Source organism: Rhincodon typus, chromosome 18 (assembly GCF_021869965.1).
Source record: "Rhincodon typus isolate 14 chromosome 18, sRhiTyp1.1, whole genome shotgun sequence".
In the NCBI taxonomy this organism is placed as follows: domain Eukaryota; kingdom Metazoa; phylum Chordata; class Chondrichthyes; order Orectolobiformes; family Rhincodontidae; genus Rhincodon; species Rhincodon typus.
In genome coordinates, this window is record NC_063349.1 from 9,441,021 (window position 1) to 9,462,917 (window position 21,897).

At 40.5% G+C, this 21,897-nt stretch overlaps 1 protein-coding gene across 4 annotated transcripts in view; it reads right to left on the reverse strand.

The window, feature by feature from the left end:
- yaf2 (YY1 associated factor 2) overlaps positions 1 to 21,897 on the reverse strand; it is a 109,197-nt gene that overhangs the window by 12,304 nt on the left and 74,996 nt on the right. The window lies entirely within an intron of this gene.

The window sequence follows — 21,897 nt, forward strand, 5'->3', positions numbered from 1 at the left end:
AAAATATCAATCACATTTTTTTTCTAGATTTCTTTTGTTGAATAGAAAAAACAGGGGAAGTGAGATCAAACATATTGAGGAAAACAGACCACAATAAGCACACGGAAATGCAAGTGGCTCCTGGAATTGTTTCTACTCTAGGCTGTACGCATACTAGGTCTTGGGAATTAGACATTGATATTTTCATCATTGTCATTTAATAAATGCTTCTTCCCTTGGCTGATTCCCAGAGTGTCAATGAGTATAGAACAGATCCACAAGAACGCATCAGTATTTGCAGGGAGTCCCTGAAATGGGTGTCGATATTTGCAGTAATGTCAGTATTTAGATAGGGTCACTGGGAATGTTAGTTTTTGAAGAGGGTCTTGAGTTCATTAACATTGACAGAGGAATGTGAAAATTGAGACAAGATATAGGCAAGACTTCCACCTCAATACATTGCTTTTTTCTACTTAAAGCAAACCTAACAAATTGCACACCAGATGGCTCCAAAACATTTTATCCCAGTTTGAGAATTTTCTTCTCTCCAAACTGTAAATAGTGACTCTGAAAAGCTCAATGTCAAGGTGATTGAAACAGATGAATTTAAGCTTAATATACACATAACATATTTCAAGACAATGAAAACCAGTAAAAACAAAGATTTCATTAGATGGTTACAGGGTTCCTCAAGTATTCCTAAATCACTAAAAAGATTTCAGCTTACAGAGAAAATAAGACTTAAGTGTAAAATATAATCATATCGTAAAACTGGAACAAAATGCATCATCAGACAGATAACACCAAGATTGTTGAGAATGAGATCTCAGAGTTTTCGACTTGAAACATTTGAAGGCAAATCATTTTCAAAGTTACTTCCAAAAGTAAGTAATCAATTTGTTTCATAGGTGTCAGCTGTCACTCAGTGGCTGCAAACCTGCCTCTGAGTCAGAAGGTTGTGATTTCAAGACCCTGTGTAAGCTGGCACTCCTCTGCAGTACTGCAATGTCAGAGGTACAGTCTTTTTCATGGAATGTTTAACTGAGACATGGATGTAAAAGATACTAAGGCACTATTGGAAGAAAATGGGGGGTCAGAATTTACTCCCAGTTGTACAAGGATATGAATGTCTAAAAAGGTTTATGATAAGTAGCCCTATATGATATTGTCACATGGACATGGTGGGGAATCCATTAATTAAAGCACATTACAGGTAGGGAACATTTATTAAAATCACATACAGAGGGACGCATCCAGGAAAAAAAGACTAAAGTAATGGGGATTATTAGTAGTTGTGCAGATAGCAAGAATCATCCAGGAAAATCATTAAAGGAACAAGATTCATCTATTAATTTTTAATATTAACCTATTTTTCAAATCAACCTGTTCACAGATGTTATTACATACCTGTTATGAGGGTGGGACTTGAATCTGGGCCTCCTGGTCCAGGGATAGGGACACTATCACTACACCACAAGAGAGCCCCTAACAAGGTTAATTTTTTTTCTTCCTTTTAAATTTAACCTATTTTTGTAATCAACCCATTCAGTGATGTTATTGCACACCTATGGGGGGAGGCGATGGCCTAGTGGTATTATCACTGAGACCCAGATAATGTTCTGGGGACCCAGGTTCGAATCCCACTACGGCTGAGGTTGGAATTTGATTTCAATAAATATCTGGAATTAAGGATCTATTGATGACCGTGAATCCATTGTCGAGTGTTGGGAAAAACCCATCTGGATCACTAATGTCCTTTACGGAAGAAAACTGCCACCCTTATCTGGTCTGGCCTACATGTGACTCCAGACGCATAGCAATGTGGTTGACTCTTAACTGTCCTCTGGGCAATTAGGGATGGGCAATAAATGCTGCCTAGCCAGTGATGCCCTCATCCCGTGAATGAATAAAGAAAAAAAAACTGAGCAGGTAGGACTTGAACCTGGGCTTCCTGGTCCAGGACAGGGACACTACCACTGTGCCACAAGAGGACCCCCCCCGCCCCAGAGTGCTGAAACACATCTCTGGAGCAGGTGGGACTTGAACCCGACCTCTTAGTCCAGGGTAGGGGTATTATAACTACGCCATAAGAGGTTTCCTGAAAAGATTCATCTTAAACAGCATGAAGAGTCAGCTTCAGTGGTAAAGCCATTAAGAAAATGGGATTAATTTGGTAAAACAGTAAAGGATATGACAATCATTTATTAAGGCTGCGATTAGTTAGATTGATTGACAGAAACAGTGAAAATGGCCGGAAGCATTCATTTTACTCAAAATCAACATTCCCCCAAATTTTCCCGCTGCTGGGGATAACTCGTAGGATTGCCTCCAAACTAGACACTAAGTAACAAGTTGAAATAAATAATCAACAAACTTCAACACAGCTGGGGTGTGTACAACTCAACAGAAGCAAACATTGAGATGGGCTGGCCACTGTCCATGGATTCAGGATATGGTCAGGAAATAAACACCTGACTCAGCGATTTAGGATACTGTCAAGAAGAAACTGCCTGGCCTGGAGTTTCAGTATACTGCCAAAAAGAAGAAAAAAAAAGCCTGGTCCTGAAATCCAGCATTTTCCAAAAGAGTGTAGGTATTTCAATGAACAGTTATCCACTGCATAGGAAATCCATGAGATTAAGGATCCTCCAAATATTGCAATGGAGCAATTGCGCCTTTCAGAAGGGAAGACCCCTCAGCAAAGGAAGCCCATAAAGATAATAAATCTTCCATTTTAAAGGAACTCACAGATGTCACACTGTCAAGAACAGAATCAAAGTCAACAGTTTTCAACCTTGGAAATTACTAACCTTCCAAGTCCACAGAAAATGCATTCTGGGTGAATGGTGAAACCCCCAGATCACGGGAATTCAGAGACTTGGTGTCTTGCATTAGTGCTTAATGTAATTATAGACACAAATGGATAACATTAATAATGGGAACAAAATATACTTGGGGTGAGATGTTATGTAGAAGTGTGAAAGAGTTAATGCTGAGGATAGCATTAAACACCATCCAATATGATCACATCATATGGATCTCAAAGTAGTAGGACCTAATATTGAGGTCTCCCTGATGGCCTCAGTAATAATGCCTACCTACAAACATAACTTGTTGCTGCTATCATGCAATAAAGTGTATCTTGTTTAGGACAAGATCCTCTCTTTGGTAGACTAGGTTTTCCTCTCTCAAACTAGCAGAACCTTTACGTCCTTACCAGCAAACAGCAGCAAATCTACTAGATGGATCTTATACTACAATGAGCTGTGGTAAAGCTTTATCTTACAACATTCAGATCAACAGTTATTGCCCAACTTGCATTCAAACAGAACTGTTGATTCATTACATCAGCAATCTCACTTCAAAAAGTATTTCAGAAAATGCTTAAGTTAGTCAAGTGGTTATGAAAGTTGCCAAATAAGTTATAAAATCATAGAATCCCTACAGTGTGGAAGCAGACCATTCAGACCAATGCATCCACACACCCCCTCTGAAGAGTATCTCACCCACCTTACCCCATCCCTGTAAACCTGCATTTCCCATGGCTAATCCACTAGCCTGCACACCCCTGGACACTACGAGCAATTTAGCATTACCAATCTACCTAACCTGCACATCTTTAGGTTGTGGGAGGAAGCCGGAACACCCGATGGAAACCTATGCAGACACGGGGAGAACGTGCAAACTCCACACAGACAGTCGCCAGAGGCTGTATTTGAACCTGGGTCCCTGGAGCTGTGAGGTAGCCGTGCTAAGCACTGAACAATTGTGCTGCCCCAAGTCCTTTAAAAAAAATCTTCAATTGATAGTGCAATCTACCAGTGCATACGTATGATTAAAGGTGCAGCAGCATAAAGTGTCCTTTGTCACCCTTCCCAATGTTACCTTCACACCAAACCCGCAGGTGAGTCACACAGGATAAGCCAATACTTGACTGGTTTCCACAAAAGATTAGGATGCACTGGCAAGAATGAGAATAAATGTCCTAATTTCATTATCTGAAGATTAAATCACTATATAAAGGTGACCAGTATCACTGTTGCAGAACGATGCAAACCAGTGACAGTTGCAGCCACATATATTTAGCTGAAGACTTTCAAATGCACACAGAATATAACTTGTTTCAAAACAGCCCCTGGGCAGCTGTATTCAACATATCTGACGAGTGCCTTTTGTGCGGTATCATTTTATACAGCACTATATGATGACGTATAATGGCATACTGTTTCATAATTGGTAACAAAAAAAAATTTGTATCACCCTGCAACTTCTAAGGGATTATTTCATCGCTCAACAGAAAAAGCACCATTTGTAAAAACAGTTGACCGAAAAATAAGCTTGTGAACTCTACATCTATAACAATACTGATCATAGGTGGGGCAGCAAGAAACCCAAATGGGTTAAGAGAGAACAAACAGGTTCTTGTCATATTATTACGATACTTACACATCTTTGATTTCTTTCTATTGATCTTTCTTCTGTTAATTTCACTTCCTCAGGTCAATTTCTATTAGTGTGTATTAACTGCCTGGATGTTAATATGGGTGTCAGGCCTGGATCAGTGGCAACAGGATCACCTTTTCAGACAGTAGGTTGTGGGTCCAAACAGAGAGAGACTTTTTTTTTTATTATAGCACTTTTCATGGCCACTGGATGTCTCAAGCACTTCTCAGCCAATTAAGTACTTTTTTGAAGTGTAGCCATTCCATAATGTGGACCAAACAGAGGCATTATGAGCACTGCAAGCTCTCACAATCAGAAATGTGATCCAAACCAGATGATATGTGTTGGTAGTATTGATTGAGAGAGAAATGTTGGCCAGGACACCAGAGTTAACTCCCTTACTCTTCTTCAAACCTCATCCCAAAGGCAGCACTCCTTCAGTACTGCACTAGAGTATCAGTCTTGAATTTTATGCTCCAGGCCTGGACTTGGTCCTGACTTGAAACTTTGTGATTCAGAAGTTATAGGTACTCTAGCTAAGCCATGCTCAACCCACATGGAAGGAGATTTGAGAGCAGATAGTGACACCTCAGTATAATATTGGAGAAGTGCTGTCTGCCCAGAGATGTCGTCTTTCAGATGGTGGTAAGATTTGTTTGAGAGTTTTTGTTAGTGCAACATTTATTGCCAGATTCCCTACATTGCAATAGTGACTACACATCAAAAATAGCTTGCGATTGCTTAGAATTTCAGGACACCAGGAGGTTGGAAAGTACACTAAAAATAAATGTTTATTTCTCCCTCTTAAAGAAATCCAAAGGAGAGGAAGATTGGTCTTCTTTGTGACACTCCCACTGATTGCAAAAGATGAGCTGCCTCAAGGCAGGAGCCAGCTCTAAGTAATACCAGTTCTTCATGTTCTGGACTGTCAATCTACAGAACATTTTCAAAGTCTTTTTTTCAAAAGGAGCTTCGTGTTCATAATGACAGGTCTGCACTTTATTCAGTCAGGTAATTGTTTTGTGTGTTGTCATGGATTAGTTTCAACACCAGAGTGCCAAAAAACAACAATAATAATAGAGTGGTTAGTGAACCACAAAAATAAAGCAGAAGAGTGAGCAATATGCTTGAACAAAATAAAATACTGTAATAAAGGAGAGGCAATGTTGAAATTATTTAAACGTCCTTTCAAGTCTGCTGAAGGAAGTTGGTTGGCAAGATTATGTGAAGTAGTCATACCCTACAAATCTAATTTTGCGGTTTGGTTAGCTTTTATTGCAGGTTATTTTCTGTAGCTGAGGTTGCCCTGTACTTAAGCAAGAGCAGCATGGGGACACTCAGCTTATTTCCCCCACAGTCCAACCTGATTGTTATCTTATTTCCTGACTGAACAGCTAGGCTAAGACTGGGAACTCATCAAATGTGCCAACATCCTGGAGGGCATTTCAAACTTTATGTTTCTGCAATTTATATTTATCATCTTCCCAGATGCACTTTTGACCCTGAGAATTTCCAAGGAATTCCAACAACTTCCCCTCAACACATTCCTGCAATTTTTAATGCATGAATTGGGAAACGATGAGGAAGGGTGGGTGAGCTGGTGTCATTTTGAAGTTATTTTATAATAATTGGACTGACTTGCATTTAAGCCTTGATCCTTGCAAAACTCAATTCTGCTTCACACCTAGAAGGTGCATCTTTATGTTTCCTGTGTGGTGCAAGATAGTTCCATTATACAGACAAATAAAGGCATGAACCTCAGTGTTAAATGCTTCAGCACTGGAGAGACCTAATACATTAGACTGCAAGACTTGGCCTGCAAGAAGAAATTAACACAAAATGATATTTTCAAGTCAAGAGAAAAGTGTTGCAAGAAGTAAAACTAAAGACAAACTACACTCAGTCCATCATCCACTACTAGCTCTTTAACAGAGTTATTCAGTTAACCCAATATTTATTGATTTTCCATGTGAAAGTTACTGCTGAATCTGCTTCCATTTCCCTAAGAGACAAGGCATTCTGGAGCACAACACTTCATTGTGTAAAAATCTCTCACCGATGCGGTTTCTAGGTGACTCTTCTGGAAACAGTTACACCTTATTTGGTCCATCAAAACTATTAATTTCTATCCTGGCTTCTTTTTACCTTTTCTCCTATAAGGAGAACAAGCGCAAACTTTTCCAGTCTCTCCACATATCTGAAATCCTTTATCATCAGTACAATTTTAACAAATCTCTCTTGCTTTTAAGGCATAAACATTCTTCTTAAAGCTGGATCTCCAAAAGTGAACAATTCCACTTGAGGCTATGCTTGCATGAATAAAGCCAAAAATCATGTGCTTTTCTAGCAGCTTCCAAGGATTTATGTACATACACCTGCAAATATCTGATTTTGCATCTACTTAAACATTGCACACTTTATCTCCCATTTCCTCCCCTCATTCTTGCCAAAAATGTATAACAACACTTGCACATATAAAAAATCTTTAAAGTAACAAAGTGCTCTAAAGTACTTCAAAGTAGCATTATTTAATAAATTAGGACACTGAGTCACACAAGGAAATAGTAGAACAGGTGGCCAAAAGCTTAGTCGAAGCAGCAGGTTTTAAGCAATGTCTTAGAACAAGAGAACAAGGTAGAGAGGCAGAGGTGAAGGGAGGATATCTTAGAACTTTGGGTGCAGGTAACTGAAGGCATGGCCATCAATGTAGCAACTAAATGGAATTTGCTGCAAGTTTTGACACGGGTAGCAGAGTTTGGGACTACCCAGAGTTTAAGAAGAATGGAATCTGGGCGGCCTGTCAAGAGTGTTGTGAAATAGTTGAATATAGCAATAAAGACAACTTTAATGAGGGTCACACTGAATTTCCAGTCTCTCATCAATCAAAAAATGTTTATCTTAACTATTTTCTTCCAAAGTTTATGACTTCAGACGTCACCACTTTATTCCATCTGCTGTGTTCTTGCCAACTCACTTAATTTTTCTAAATTACTTTGTTCCCTCTTCATGTCCTCCTTACTGTTTAACTTCCCACAAAACTTTGTATTGTTAGTAAACATAGACATATTACATTCGACCCTTCACCTGAGTCATTGATAGATTGTGAATATCTCAGGCCCAATCATTTACCCTTGTTGCACCCTGTTAGCTACAGTCCATTATCCTTATTATTTTGCACTACTGGTAGGTTCACTCCATGGTTGAAAAGTTGCAGGACAAACTATGATGTCTCGAGAAACTCTGACTAGACTTTTTTTTTAAAGAGTTAAAGAGTCATACAGCATGGAAACAGACCCTTTGGTCTAACTAGTCCACACTGATCATGTGTCACTTGCCTGTGTTTGGCCCATATCCCTCCAAAACTTTGGACAGTCATGTACTCATCCAAATGTCTTTTAAATGTTGCAACTGTACCGGTATCTACCAGTTCCTCTGGCAGTTCATTCTACACATGAATCACTGCGTAAAAAAAAGTTGCCCCTCATGTCCTTTTTAAAACTTTCTCCTCTCACCTTAAAAATACCCCCCTAGTTTTGAACTCACCCACCCTAGGGAAAAGACCTTTGCTATTCACCTTCTCAATGCTGCTCATGATGTTATAAAACTCTAGAAGATCATCCCTCAACCAGCTATAATCCAGTGGAATAAGTCCCAGCCTACTTATATGACTCAAACTCTCCATTTGTGGCAACATCCTGGTAAATCTTTTCTGAACCGTCTCCAATTTAATAATATTTTTCCTATGGCAGTGTGACCAGAACTGTACACAGTGCTCCAGAGGAGACCTCACCAATATCCTGTACTACCTCAACATGACATCCCAACTCCTATACTTAATAGTCTGAGCAATGAAGGCAAGCATGCTAAACACCTTCTTAACCACCCTGTCTGTGAAACAAATTTCAAGGAATTATGTACTCGAACCCCTAGGTCTCTCTGTACCCAGGGCCCTACCATTAACTGTTATAAGTCCTGTCCTTGTTTGTTTTTACCAAAATGCAATACCTCGCATTTATCCAAATTAAACTCCATCTGCCACACTTCAGCCCGCTGACTCAATTAATCAAAATCTCTTTGTAATCTTAGATAACCTTCATTGTCCACTATACCACCAAGTGTGTTGTCATCCACAAATTTACTAACCATACCTCTTACATTCTCATCTATATCATTTATATAAATGACAAACAAAAGTGGACCCAGTACCGATCTCTGTAGAACTGATCACAGTTGTTTTTTGGACTGGGGGCCTATCTACCACCACCTTCTGTCACCTATCATAAAGCCAATTTTGTATCCAATTGGCAAGCTCACCCTGAATCCCAAGTGATCTAACTTTACTAATTAGTCTGCCATGTGGAACCTTGTCAAAAGCTCTACTAAAGTCCATGCAAACAACGTCTACCACTCTGTCCTCCTCAATCTTTTTGGTTACTTCCGCAGAAAAAATCAAGTTTGAGAGACACGATTTCCCTCACAAAAAACCACGCTGACTATCCCTAGCCTCTCCAAATGCATGTAAATCCTATCTTTCCGAATCACGTCCAACAACTTACCCACCACCAATGTCAGGCTCACAGATCTATAGTTCTCAGTCTTCTCCTTACAGCCTTTCGTAAATGAAGACACAACATTAGCCATCCTCCTTGTCAAGAATCCATGCGAATGAGATATCCCCAAACTCAGGTGCCCTAACTTTATGCAATAAACTTGAGACATTTTTCAAAAAGCTGTATGAAAATGTTAATTATGTTACATTCAGTGGTTTCTTTACTTGCCATGTTAATTAACAGAGGTCAGGCTGGGTGTTGTCATCCTACATGTGAAAACTAATGCTGTGCCTTCCTATGATGTCCTAGGGGTGGCATGTACCTGAACAATAGGATAGATCTTTATGAGAGGTAGCAATGTGGGATCTGGAAGAGAAACCATTGAAGATGATTCTCTAACAAAAATTTGATAGCTAAGAATGGAAGAAAGTAAGAGCAAGCCCACCAAGCTATGGGTGAAAAGTGCTGAGGCATTAGAGGAAGCAATAGACAAGTCAGGAAGGTTATCTTCATCACAGTTACAGAAGATGTAATTTGTGACTTTGCTAAAAGCTGCCTCAAAAGTATGGCAGGATTGAAAACCTGATCAGAAGGTCAAACATGGGCTGAGATGGGGGTTCCGAGATGGGTTGATAAGTTGGGGAACAAGTCTATGACTTCCTGGGAAGCCACGACTGCAATTTACTATCATCAAGCAGCTCGCTGCCTAAGATCATGGCTTCTGCCCAGACTCCAAGAGTGCTCAACCAGAAGATGCATCACGGGGAACTGCTGGCCTCTGCTTGGACTACCCAATGAGGGGCAATTGAGGAGGCCCATCAATGAGGTTCTGTGGGAGAGGCATCGGCTGGTGTCGATCAGAGGGGTAGTACCACAGGGAATCAGGCTTTGGGAGTGGACCAGTGTCTGGCCATTTTAGCTGGTGGGGGAACCTCCATTTGGCATAGTATGGCCTAAGAGGAGAGAAATCACAGCCAGTTTACCACGGCATAAACCTTAGAGTTCTGGGAAAGATGGGATCAGTTTTGGAAAGTTATGATGCAACTAAGGGTTTTGGAGTGAAAAGGGGATTTTCAGATAGGATGGTAATTCTCAAGTATAGTGGAGGGGGGAGGTGTTGGTGGTGATGAAGGGTTTGTTTCTCAAGAGGCAAACATGACAGGTTTCAAACAGAGAACCTTTTACAATATTAGCTAACATGAAGGTAAGAACAGAAGTTAGATGAACAGTGGTTTAGTGGGAATGGAATTTTGGAAAACAGGACAAAGGATCATTTCATACCATCCCACATTAAACTGCATGTGTTATCTGTCTGCCCATTTCCCCAATTTATGTTCTCCTCGAGTATTCTACTCTATTTTTCAATGTTTACTACATTTCTGAGCTTTGTATCATCCACAAACTATGGAATGATTCCCTATATATACAATCCAGGTCATTAGTATTCATTATAGCAGTGATACTAATGCCAATCCTGGGCAACACCACTATTTTGATCCCTCCAATCTGAAAAAAAAACTCAACACCACTACTATCTGTCTTAGTCATTAATTCTATGGGCTTTAATTTTGCTAACACATTTGTTAAGTTGTGCTCTGTTAAATTACCTTAGAAAGTCCACAAACTCAACTCCATTACTGTCATCAACAGTCTCTGTTGCCATATAGATTTAAAAAGTAACAGGATAGTGAATACACCAAAACAGTGGATACGACAGCCACAATAAGCAATGATACAAGTTGACAAATTTGGCACAGAGGTATTTGTATCTCAGAGGTCTCAGCTCTCCGATTTCTCTCAGTTTCCCCAAGTTTTTGAACCAACTAAGTTTTATACAGCAGTTCTGCAATTACCTTTTTAAAAGGGAAGGAAACACATTCAGCTGTCAGATGAGGTCTGTGCAAGAATGGAAGGCTTGAGGTTTATTTGATGTGGAATGGTTTAAACACACAAAACAATTACTGCAGATGCAGAAACAGATATAAAAATCACCTTACTATTGTTTGTAATGATAAAGGGAGAAGATTTTCAACTCAGACAGCATGGTCCTAGAATTCACAGAAGAATATGGCAGAGTGGAAAGAGAGAGATTTTTCAGACTACATCTCTGACTTACAGCTTCATCCATCTCAAGATCAAGAGCAGCAAGAACATTATTTCAGACCCATGTTAAATCTGGCTCACAAACAGCAGGTCTATTTCCTTCCATGGCCATACTTTCAGGTTGAAGTACATTGAACAAAATCTCGAGCTAAGCTTTCTAAGAAGCTTAAGGAACCGTCAGAATCAAGCTAAGTGAAATTCTTCAGCCATCACCGAAAACATCAATTACATCAAATGAAGATTTTCACAGAGCTCCTTATGTGACCAAGGACATAGCAGAAATGCACTTCTGTGTAAGCACTACTTAGCCTGACAAGAGTTTGGAAAAGTGCTTCATGATTCACACATCCAAACTGTCTAGGAGACGGCAACAAGATGTCCAAACAAGAGACAAGTGAAGCTATGATCATGGGGCTGGAACCTTATTTGGGATAAGTGCACCTTGTGTAGCTCTTCTCTGGTTGTTGGAAAATTGCACCAGATGATAATTCAATTGATGAGAGTTATCAATCACGTCCATAATAAGCTTTATAAGTGCACAGCTCAGAAAGGCACATAGACAGATGGGGAAGAACAGCCTGAATTGGGATTCACGCTAGCTTCAGCTTAAAATCTTGGACAATTCACGTTTGAGGTAGATGCTTTCTTGCTTTGGCTTAATATTTCAACAAGTTTGTAAGATGACAGCAGAGGCAGAGATCATCACCACCGACTGCAAAGATCAAACTGTTTTGGTTTCTCAAGAAGGGACCAGTGAACTTTCTCACCCGTTGTCTTTTGTTGTTGACAACTGGATCAGACTTTGCAAGTAAATCAGCACAACTCAGTGAACTGGTGGGCTAGCAATAGATATAGTTGTCAGGGATTGGACAGATGTATAACCTGGCAAAGAGGCAGGGACAACTGTTGAAGGAAAGTGACAAAGAATTTTGGACAGCATAAGAGAAAAAGGATGAAGAAAGGTAACATCTACAAAGCTACTGAGGATATTCATGATGAACAAGCAAAGGCACTGTTAAGGAAATCAGATCTGAAAGTGGTAGTTTGAACAATAGAGAATATTGAGCCAATGGAATTGTCTGAAAGAAGGATAGGAAACAGTTTGATCAAAAAATAGATATGTGCTGTAAAGGCAATGTTTATGGATTAATGAGTCATTAACTTTGAATTTGAAAAGTGACTTGGAGTTGGGGAGGTGATGGCATAGTGGTGTTATTGATGGACTGTTGACCCAGGTCATGTTCTGGGGTGGTAGGTTCAAAACCAACCATGGTAGATGGTGGAAATTGAATTCAATAAAAATCTGGAATTAAGGATGTAATGATGACCATGAATCCATTGTCAATTGTCAGAAAATCCCAACTGGTTCACTAATGTCCTTTAGGGAAGTAAACTGGTGTCCTTACTTGCTCTGGCCAAATGTGGTTGACTCTTAACAATTAGGGATGGGCAATAAATGCTTGCCCAGCTAGCAACATCTTCACTTCATGAATGAATAAAAGAACATTGAGGAAAGATTGAAAAGATGTCCGAGGGAGAGAAATATCATGCAGAGTCTATATGGAGAAACCATCAGGGCTTTATAAATTATACACATAGTCCAATGACTGCTGAGACTGTTCAAAGATTATGATATGCAATATAATGACCAATGGTATAATTTCAAATGTATGAGATGGGAGAGGGATTTCAAGAAGAAAATAGACAGCAGCCTGAATAAAACCAAAAATAATTACTTGACTTTTAAAAAATACAGGATTATTGTAGATTTGCTTGCTTCTCTTCCCCAACTCCCCTAAAATATTTGCTTCTTTTGCTATCTGCCTCCTAGATATTTTCTAAGCAACCTGTTCAGAGGTGTTGTTACACACCTCTGGAGCAGATAGGAACACTATAACTATCACACGAACCCCAAAGCCTACTACACTTGGTATTTTGACAATACTGTGGCTTTAAAGATGAGTGTTTCATTCTAGTTTCTTTTAAAGAGAGACTGGGGGAGAGGCACCGAGCAGTATAAGAGAAGATAAACAACTTGTGAAGCCTTGGGTGTTTTTGTATAAAGTTGGAACAACAGAAGCAGCCTGAGTGGGTGTGGTCAGGCTCTCTCAGAACCAGGATCTTTAGTTTAGCTTTCAGCAGAAGCTGCTGGGATTGTGAAATGTTGCTACACTCTCACTTTGCTACAGCTGAAAGCTGGTATTTTCTCTCTCAGAATTATCTTTTGATGTTCTTTCCTCCTGGATTGGAGAAGTGCATGTGAGACAATCTGTTTTCTGAATTTGCCTTTTGCCAAGGTGTGTTTATGGGATGTTACCATATTGGACCAGTAACTGTTTACAAGTAAAATAACCTATTATTCTGTTAAGTTTTCCAATAGAGTTAACTTATTCCAAATTTCTCCATCTTTTGTAGTATTTTAACCATAGTGTTTGAATAAATTGTGTTTTGCTTAATATCGAGTAGTTTGACCAATCGAATTGCATCAGGAAAATAGCATGTCACATTTACCTCTAAAATAAGAAAAACCGAGGGTCTAGGCTACTTTCTTAATATATTTTGAGGGGGTCCAGTCTGGTTCATAACAGTATCCCCAGGTAGTCTCTCATCCAAGTATCAACCAGATTAAAGTCTGCTTAGCTTCTAACATCAGATTTTTTCAGATGAGAATGGTTGTAAGTGCTACATGGCTCTTATGTGGCTGTTAGTGATTGGATTCACCTGATGATTATGTAAAACTGCATTCATTCTCATTTGGGGTCTGGATTTTTTAACCTTGCATTTTTCTGAAATTATATGATTGTTTCCAGTTACACCCAAGCCCCTTCCATGTCTCATTGGTTACACTAAAAACAAAATCTCTAAAATGCCAGTCTTTATTATCCTGATGAAGACAGTTGTTCAGAGTGGAGCATCTGGTCAAAGACTGGTCAGGTTTCACATTGACAAGTGATACACTCCACTGGGACAGGACTCAGGTCATAAAGTTGAAAATTACACCCAGGGTGTTTAGAAACAGCTATCTCTATCCTACCACTATTGTTATACCCACAGGCTCAGAGGAAGATCACATTCAAACAAAAAGAATTATACCGTGAGTTGCTCAGCTACATTTACATGATATTTATTGTCTTCAAAGTGCCACCTCAGCCTTCAATCAACTGAGGAAGTGACAGGTAGAAGACCAGGATCTCAAACCCGAACTGAGGTCATGGTTTACCAAGCATAGTGACATCTCCCATTCTTACATGTTTCACAGGCTTGGACAACTTACAGCAATTGCCTCACAGCATTAATAATAACCATCACAACCAGCGCTATTGCCAGATCATTCAAACCTGGTTTCAAGAAAGGTGGTTGAAAGCACCATCTTTCTCCAAGCTAACATATCCAGCACTAAGGCACTGATCACTCAAAACCAGCAGAAATGTGCAGGACATATTGTTTATATACCTGACATCAGACCTTTGAATTAACTTCTGTATTTAAATAGCTGTAAAAGCTCAGCAGGTCTGGCAGCATCTGTGGAGAGAAATCAGAGTTAACATTTTGGGTCGAGTGACCCTTCCTGAGAAATCCTGAGGAGGGGTTACTCGACCCGAAATGTTAACTCTGATTTGTCTCCACAGATGTTGCCAGACCTGCTGAGCTTTTCCAGCAATTTGTTTTTGTTTCCGATTTACAGAATCCGCAGTTCTTTCATTTTTTTTCCCTCTACTTGCAGTCAAGGGAGGAGACACTCAGGTGTCAGTTGAAGCACTTGAGGAATGTCCTCAAAGCATCCCTGAAGAGGTCAAACATCATCATCAATTCATGGAAGTCCCTGGCTTGTGACCAACCAAAATGAAGAAGGCTCTTTCAGGGTGGTACTAAGAACATCAAGAGACTTTGTCAGGCACATGATCAGAGGAGATTGAGGCATTGGTGTGTGCACAATCCTCCAAGCACCTTCTATCCTCCACTGTGGCAGAGTCTGTCGATTGCACAGTGGACACCTCATGTCATCTCAGAACACACTTAACTGGAGTTGAAATAAGACATCGCCTACCCCACTAAACTGCCTAATTAGTATTATACTGGCAATCTTTTCAAAATGGATTCAGCAGTACCTAACACTTTAAGCTTCAGAAACTCTTCCAATGGCTGTAAAATAGAGTAATTTGTTCAACTGTGAACCAGGTCATAACGGTTGGAACCTTCAGAGAGATTGGCATTTAATTTATCTCTTGATGTGGAGGTGGGGGTGTTGGATCGGGGTGGAGGAGGTCAGAAGTCACACAACACCAGATTATAATCTGACAGGTTTATTTGAAAGCACAAGCCTCCAACTGTGATCTTAGAATATAGAACATAACAGCGCAGTACAGGCCCTTTGGCCCTCGATGTCGCGCCGACCTGTGAAACCAATCTGAAGCCCATCTAACTAAACTATTCCATTATCATCCATATGTTTATCCAATGACCATTTAAATGCCCTTAAAGTTGGCGAGTCTACTACTTTTGCAGGCAGGGCATTCCACGCCCTTACTACTCTCCGAGTAAAGAACCTACCTCTGACATCTGTCCTATATCTATCACCCCTCAATTTAAAGCTATGTCCCCTCGTGATAGCCATCACCATCCGAGGAAAAAGGCTCCCACTGTCCACCCTATCTAATCCTCTGATCATCTTGTATGTCTCTATCAAGTCACCTCTTAACCTTCTTCTCTCTAACAAAAACAGTCTCAAGACCCTCAGCCTTTCCTCATAAGATCTTCCCTCCATACCAGGCAACATCCTGGTAAATCTCCTCTGCACCCTTTCCAATGCTTCCACATCCTTCCTATAATGCGGTGACCAGAACTGTACGCAATGATCCAAGTGCGGCCGCACCAGAGTTTTGTACAGCTGCAACATGACCTCATGGCTCCCAAACTCAATCCCTCTACCAATAAAACCTAACATACCGTACGCCTTCTTAACAATGCTATCAACCTGGGTGGCAACTTTCAGTGATCTATGCACATGGACACCGAGATCTCTCTGCTCATCCGCACTACCAAGAATCTTACCATTAGCCCAATACTCTGTATTCCTGTTACTCCTTCCAAAGTGAATCACCTCACACTTTTCCGCATTAAACTCCATTTGCCACCTCTCAGCCCAGCTCTGCAGCTTATCTATGTCCCTCTGTAACCTGCAACATCCTTCCGCACTATCCACAACTCCAACGACTTTGGTGTCATCCGCAAATTTACTAACCCATCCTTCTATGCCCTCATCCAGGTCATTTATAAAAATGACAAACAGCAGTGGCCCCAAAACAGATCCTTGAGGTACACCACTAGTAACTGAACTCCAGGATGAACATTTCCCATCAACCACCACCCTCTGTCTTCTTACAGCTAGTCAATTTCTGATCCAAACCGCTAAATCACCCTCAATCCCATGCCTCTGTAATTTCTGCAATAGCCTACCATGGGGAACCTTATCAAACGCTTTACTGAAATCCATATACACCACATCAACCGCTTTACCCTCATCCACCTGTTTGGTCACCTTCTCAAAGAACTCAATAAGGTTTGTGAGGCACGACCTACCCTTCACAAAACCGTGTTGACTATCCCTAATCAAATTATTCCTTTCTAGATGATTATAAATCCCATCTCTTATAATCCTTTCCGACACTTTACCCACAACCGAAGTAAGGCTCACTGGTCTATAATTACCAGGGTTGTCTCTACTCCCCTTCTTGAACAAGGGGACAACATTTGCTCGTCTCCAGTCTTCTGGCACTATTCCTGAAGACAATGACGACATAAAGATCAAAGCCAAAGGCTCTGCAATCTCCTCTCTAGCTTCCCAGAGAATCCTAGGATAAATCCCATCCGGCCCAGGGGACTTATCTATTTTCACACCTTCCAGAATTGCTAACACCTCCTCCTTATGAACCTCAATCCCGTCTAGTCTAATAGACGGTATCTCAGTATTCTCCTCGACAACATTGTCTTTTTCCTGTGTGAATACTGACGAAAAATATTCATTTAGCACCTCTCCCATCTCTTCGGACTCCACGCACAACTTCCCACTACTGTCCTTGACTGGCCCTAATCTTACTCTAGTCATTCTTTTATTCCTGACATACCTATAGAAAGCTTTAGGGTTTTCCTTGATCCTACCTGCTAAAGACTTCTCATGTCCCCTCCTGGCTCTTCTTAGCTCTCTCTTTAGGTCCTTCCTGGCTAACTTGTAACCCTCAAGCGCCCTAACTGAGCCTTCACGCCTCATCTCTACATAAGCCTCCTTCTTCCTCTTGACAAGAGATTCAACTTCTTTAGTAAACCACGGTTCCCTCGCTCGACCACTTCCTCCCTGCCTGACAGGTACATACTTCTCAAGGACACGCAGTAGCTGTTCCTTGAACAAGCTCCACATTTCAATTGTGCCCAGCCCCTGCAGTTTCCTTCTCCATCCTATGCATCCTAAATCTTGCCTAATCGCCTCATAATTGCCTTTTCCCCAGCTATAACTCTTGCCCTGCGGTATATACCTATCCCTTTCTATCGCTAAAGTAAACGTAACCGAATTGTGGTCACTATCACCAAAGTGCTCACCTACCTCCAAATCTAACACCTGGCCTGGTTCATTACCCAGTACCAAATCCAATGTGGCCTCGCCTCTTGTTGGCCTATCTACATACCGTGTCAGGAAACCCTCCTGCACACATTGGACAAAAACTGACCCATCTAAAGTACTCGAACTATAGCGTTTCCAGTCAATATTTGGAAAGTTAAAGTCCCCCACAACAACTACCCTGTTACTTTCGCTCCTATCCAGAATCACCTTTGCAATCTTTTCCTCTACATCTCTGGAACTTTTCGGAAAACTCCCAACAGGGTGACCTCTCCTTTCCTGGTTCTAACCTCAGCCCAAACTACTTCAGTAGACGAGTTCTCATCAAACGTCCTTTCTGCCACCGTAATACTTGGGTACATATGAACCCACCATACTGTTCTGTATCTGTGAAATCTTCCTTACTGTCCTGTTTTGACACCATCACCTTGATAACTTGTCATGATCTCTCTACCTTAATTAATTTGTACAGTTTTGGATTACTTGTTGCTTTGGTCAGACCCTTGGCATGCGACTCTTATAACTATTATGTTGTTCCAGTCATTTTATTTGTCTCTAGCACCACCTTAGTTTTAGTTTTTTGTAATTATCTCTCTGCCTCAATTAATTGGATTACAGGTCATCCCTTCACTAGAGATTAGGCTGTTGACACTTTACTTAAAAATACCATCTGACATTCTTGATCACCTGCAGAGGCTTATTATGTGGCCTGTCGATATGCCACTCGCACTATTTGTAAGATCTTTTGGTCTGTCTGATTCCATGTCTGTGTGCCTCTCCTCACGTCACCTGATGAAGGGGCAGCGTTCCGAAAGCTTGTAATTTCAAATAAACCTTTAGGACTATAACCTGGTGTTGTGTAGTTTATCTCTTCACACTAGCAAGGCTACAAGAAAAAAGTACTTCATACATAAAAGTTAACTACAAAATAATAGAACCACATTGATAGACCAACAGGACATAATTAATTAATTAATTAATGCAGTAGTTAAGTCATTCCAATACATGGTCTGATGTTGAGACCTGAGCTGCCAAATAAAAAGGGTTATGTTCAGCACCAAAAGCAATTTAAAACAAAATGTTTCTGTTACCCTGATCTCTGATCAAAATCTTAGCACAATTCTGTGGCAAGGAAAAATATCCTTACAACCATTGTAAGCCAGGCTGTCACACAATCATTTGTAACACAGAAGGCAAATACCTAGGATACAACAAACTGCAGTAACAAATTTCAATCAAATGCATGAAGGACACCACGAGAGGCAGTGCACATCTTGACTTGGTAATTGTAAATGACTCAAGTAATACACAGGAAATGGATGCCAATCTCCCTCGACAGATAATGACTATAGGATGATTAATTACAACATGGTTCAGGATTATAATACTGAGGACTATTAGTCAGGAGTATACAGTAGTCAGTTTTTAAAAAATGGCTAAAATCAAAGTTGAGAGAGTGGAAGCTAATTCACCGGGAAGATTTGCTCAAAAGACATTTCAAAAGTTCACAATGTCTCATATTTAACATATAGGATAAGCTTTCAAACGAAGGTTGTAAATGACCCCAAATAAAATAATAAAATTAGTCAAGCAAAAATATCTAGGACCACAGTTTTATACTTCAAATCAAGATAAAAAAGTTGGATCATTATACAGGTATTGCCGAAAGATACGGAACAAAAAAAAATTTATTAGCTTACGTACAAATAAATATTAAAAGCAGGCACACATAAAGGATACTTATAAAAGGTGAAAGTAAGATCAATCTGTTACCATTATAGGCCTTGCTTGCTTGAAGATTTCTATATTCGAGGTAAAGTGGTTTCAAGCCTGTAGTCAAAATTCAGCAACTAGGATGGTTTCTATAATCAAATAATTGAAGGTTGCTTCCACAGATGGACTTAGCAGAACAAATTCTGGGAGGGAATGAAGGCTCTTGTGTTTAATTTTTCTGGTCATTAGTAGACTGGTTCAGAACAGTAGACCTTTTCACTAGTTTGCCTTCCTCCATCTCTGCGAGAGCCATCTCTCTTCGATGGTGCTTCTCGTGAGTTGTTTTTGGAGTTTTGCTCAAAATATTAGCTCATAGCCTTCTTATCAGAGCCAAATCCAAATGGCAACACTAATTTCAAATTAGCCATTGCTCCAGCAGGCAAAGCAGTTGGTTAGATAAGAATTTGCTGCGGTGTCTATTCTCGCAGAAGCGTTGAATATGAGGAGAGATGGTTGGTACTGTGGTAATGTTACTAGGCCGGTAGTCCAGACACTCAGGTTAATGTTCTCAGGACATTAGTTCAAATCCCATATGCCAGCTGGTGGACCTTAAATTTAACTTTTTAAACAAAATATGCAATTGAGAGTCAGTGTCAGTAATAGTGACCTGAAATTATCATCAACTGTCATAAAGGCTCAAACTGGTTCATTGTTGTCTTTAGGGAAGAAAGTCTGCTGTCTTTACCTTATCTGCCTGCATGTGACTGACTGAACTACGCTCTGAAATCATCCAGTCAACATGACATTCAAAGGATGGGCAAAAAAAAGTGAAGACCTACCATGGCAGCATATTGGCTCAGTGGTTAGCACTGCTCCCTCTCAGAGCCAGGGACTTGGGTTCAATTCCAGCTTTGGGTGACTGTCTGTGTGGATTTTGCACCTTCTCCCTGAGTCGGTGAGAATTTCTGCCGGGTACTCCAGTTTCGTCCCACAGTCTAAAGATATGCAGCTTAGACGCACTGGCCATACTACATTGCCCCATAGTGTTTAGGGATGTGCAGGCGAGGTGCATTAGTGGGGTTATGGGTAGGGGACTGGGTGGGATGCACTTCGGAGGGTTGGTGAAGACTTCATTGGCCAAAGGGCCTCTTTCTGCACTGGAGGGATTCTACAGGAACGGGACGAGGCCATTTGGCCTCTTGAACCCACTCTACTATTCAATGGGATCATGGCTGATCTGACATTCCTCACATCCACTTTCCTGTATTTTCCCATAACACTTGATTCTCCTACTGATCAAGAATCTACCTCAGCCTTAAAAGTACACAAGCCCCCCCGACCCCACAGCTCTCTGTGCCAAAGAGTTCCAAAGGCTCTCAACCCCTCAGAGAAGAAATTCCTCTTCATCTCAGTCTTAAATTGGCACACCTCTATTCTGAGGCTATGCCCTCTGGTCATAGACTCTCCCATGAGGGGAAACATCCTCTTAGCACTTACCCTGTCAAGCCCCTAAAGAATCGTTTATGTTTGTGAGATCACCTGTCATTCTTGTAAACTCCAATGAGTAAAATCTCAACATGTTTAACCTTTGCGAATTAGAGTAAATTTGCTAATTTTTTTAGACAATCCATCCATAGTGAACCTTACATGAGCTGCCTCCAATGAAATCGCTCCTTAAATAAGGGGACCAAAACTGCTTATAATACTTCAGATATGGTCTCACCTGCATCATTTACAGCTCCAAGACTCCAAGCTCTAAGACTTCAGTAATCTTATACTCCAACCCCCTTGAAATAAGGGCCAACATTCCATTAGCCTTCCTGCTTACACGCTGAACCCCTGTGCCAGCTTTCTGTATTTTGTGTACAAGTACCACCAAGTTCCTGTATGTTGCAGCTTTTTGCAACTTTTTTTTTCCATTTAAATAATACTGCTCTCCCTTCCAAAATGAACAACTTCACATTTTCCCATATTATACTCCATTTGCCAATATTTTGCCCACTTACTTAACCTATCAATATCTGTCTGTAAACTGTCTGTATTCCTCTCGCAACTTGCCTTTCCATCTATTCTAGGGTCATTTGCAAATTTGAGTACAGTACATTCTCTTCCTTTCTCTTAGTCATAATGTATATTGTGAATAGTTGCAGTTTCAGCACTGATCCTTGTACAGCCCCACTGGTCACAGGTCAGCAACCGGGGAAAACAAAAACCTGATCCCCACTCGCTATTTCCTACCCATTAGCCAATTCTCTATCCATGCCAATATTACCTCCAACACTGTAGGGTTTTATCTTATGATTTAACCTTTTGCAAAGTACCTTGTCAAACTCCTTCTGGAAGTCTAAATACAACACATCTACTGGTTCCATCCTATCCACTCTGGTTGAGACTTCCTCAGTCAGACACAATTTCCCTTTCATGACGCCATGCTGATTCTGCTTGATTAGATTAGGATTTTCCAAATATTCTGCTATTACTTACTTTATAATTGAT